Genomic DNA, 2755 nt, shown 5'->3' with positions numbered 1-2755 from the left:
AATGTTTTTTTCTGACATTGTAATTTTTCCAACCTGCAGAGTGCAGAGTCAAGTGAATCTTGCAGAACTGTATTTTTATGTTGTTGTTTTTTTTACCCAGTTTGCAGATTTTAAAACACAGCGAGTCATTTAGGGTTTTTATTTGCTGTATGCATCTTGTACATCACTGAAAGAGCTTCTAGCTAACATGTCACCTGTCCTGATGAAGTGTTAGCGAGTTGTTACCAGCTTCCTAATGGTGGTAAAGGAAAACCATGTCCATGTTTTTACCTTAAATTCTGACAGCACAATCAGGACTTTGGTATTTATTTCCACACTTGTTAATTGGACTAATTTAACACACTCCCACAAACCATCAGATACGCATTGAATGACTGCGTCCTCATTGACTTCCTAACCGTTTGTTTAATACTGCAGAGTACACCTCCTCACCTCTTGTGGTTAGACCAGTTATTGGAATAGTCTTGGTTACTCTGCTGCTGATCTCGCTGGTTTGCTACAAAAAGTCCAAAGGTAAAAAAAAAATCATTATTTTGCAAGATTACATGGTAATTATTATTTTAACTCACAATCTAGATCATTGATTCAATACTTCTCTTTCTTACAGCTTCACGCTTTAACAGGTAAGTAAACCCTTCTCTCATTGAACACTTTAGCAGCTACATCATTAGCATGTTTATTGACTCATGCTAGTCTGTGGGTTACAGCTAATGTACTTCTCTTCATACATGTTTAAGGCACCAAGAATCTCAGACGGCCAACCAAGATGAAACTCAGCTTGATGTTTACTCGTCTCTTTCGCACGGTCAGTCTTCAATCTGATCCTGAAATCTAGTTCTCACTCTTTCTCATCATTAACGCTCAAAGAGTTTCTCTCTGATTTGAAGGTGATGGCTGCGTCTACGAAACACTTAATGCTCCTGAAAACACTCAGACAGGTGATGCATTTTTTTTTTTTTATTAGGGGCTTTTTTTGGGGGGTAATTCAGAGATTAAAACTCAAGTCATTCAATATTCTTATTTCAGATGACCCATCACATGATTATCTCAATGTCACAGCTTGGTCTGCTCATCCCTAAGTGCCTTTATAAGACACTCACAGTGAGTGCAAGGTATGTCTAAAGAAATCCTGTTCTGATATTATTAGGTGTGATGAGGGGGGTTTGTGAGGTGAGGTTATCCCACTTAGAAGATGGAGTCAAGTTTGACCATCTGAGGTCAAATCAATCAAGAAGTTCATGGGTTGTTACGTTACTCTCATTATAGACACCGGCTGCACAGTTGGAAGTTTATTTGAAAGTAAAGAGCTCCCATAATTTATTCACTTTTTCAACTGTTTAATTTGTCCTTTTTTCCTCACAGCTTTATCTGATTTTGTTGAAGGTTCATGAAAGAGCTGAATCATCATCAACAAATCGCTCGAAGCTCAGGCGACTCAACATGTCATGTTTATGCATTCAGGGTGCTTCTTTTAAATATATTAAAGAAGCAATATGTAACAATGATACCTAGTGTTTGAAATGGGTACTGCAGTCCGAATTCAAACCACTGATGAGAGTTTTTTTTAAAACAAAAAAAGTTTTACAGCATTATAATACTGTGCATATACGTGCATGTTCTGGTCCATTGTGTTATAGCTGGCTTCATGTCATGGGTAGTTCCTTGTTTTACCTTGAAGGGAGAGCTGTCAGTACTGTTGAAGGCTGTTCAAATGAACGTGTGGACATTTTTAGCCACTTGGTGGAGCCATGTGGTTTTACTTTCAGTAAAGAGCTGCAGAGTGGTTCCTGTGGTTACATTTCATTGTAAAAGCGTCAGTGAGTTCATGTAATAGTTTCCAATTTGGAAGATTTCTCTGCAGATTATAATATTTCACCAATTTTCAAATTGCTTGACCTCACATGTTGTTTCATAATAAATATTCTCTCTAATGAAATGGTACCTGTTTAGTATTGTCAGCCTAAGAAGATGTGTTTTATTGGAGTAAATGTGGTTGATGTGAAAATGATCAAACAGGAAATAAAGACGTTGTTGATGAAATGCAGTCGATGTTTTGGATCTTTTTGAAAGGCTACGAGGGATTTGGGTGTGTCGGGACATCTCTGTTCTGCTTCTTGACTGACTCACTGACCAGTGCCACTTCTCTCACTTCTCATTTTGAAAGAAAAAAAGGTCAGCAAACATGAAAATGTTACTCATTTACCTAGTAGCAGAAGTTCAGCTTTTGGTTCAGGAACCCTAAAAGCCCAGAGACAACAAAAAAAGTCAATAAATGGAAGTATTTTTTAAATATATATTATAAAACTGTCAAAACAAAGACAATTAAATGTTACATTTACAAGATAGGTGATTGTTTTATACATAGTTTTCACCAACAACCCTGCAAAGTAACCAAACTAATAGTCTAGATTTACTTTGGTGAACATGCTTATAACAACACATGATAGCTCATAGAGTCACAGTTAATCCAATATAGAGTTTGGTCATAAACAGGCTGATTACAAAGAGGCTAAATATAAGGTAATGGATAAAGCTGTAAACAGTAAATGTGAAAGGATCAGAGAAAGAAAGGGTTTGAAAGAGTTCTTGGCGTGTCTTAATGTTACAGGTCTCACATAAGACATGTTGAATAGAACATGCGTGTGTCCTGTCCCACATTGCAGACCATCTATCACCATCCTGCAACGCTGTTATGAATTCTCTCTTTAAAGAACTGAAGCCTCACAGAGTGTTCAGTTTGATTTCCGAAGTGAGA

The 2755-nt window shown here is 37.1% G+C and overlaps 1 long non-coding RNA gene across 1 annotated transcript; it reads left to right on the top strand.

Moving 5' to 3' along the window:
• Window positions 1–420: 420 nt before the first annotated feature.
• On the top strand, window positions 421–1091 carry LOC306841519. Its single transcript, XR_013781538.1, has 5 exons — window positions 421–513; window positions 608–623; window positions 738–805; window positions 888–938; window positions 1027–1091. It is a non-coding gene; the product is annotated as an uncharacterized lncRNA (long non-coding RNA).
• Window positions 1092–2755: the final 1664 nt, after the last annotated feature.

Source organism: Symphodus melops (assembly GCF_947650265.1).
Source record: "Symphodus melops genome assembly, chromosome: 20".
Classification (NCBI taxonomy): domain Eukaryota; kingdom Metazoa; phylum Chordata; class Actinopteri; order Labriformes; family Labridae; genus Symphodus; species Symphodus melops.
Note: the sequence above shows the minus strand (reverse complement) of the source record. Positions and strands in the feature narration are given on the sequence as shown.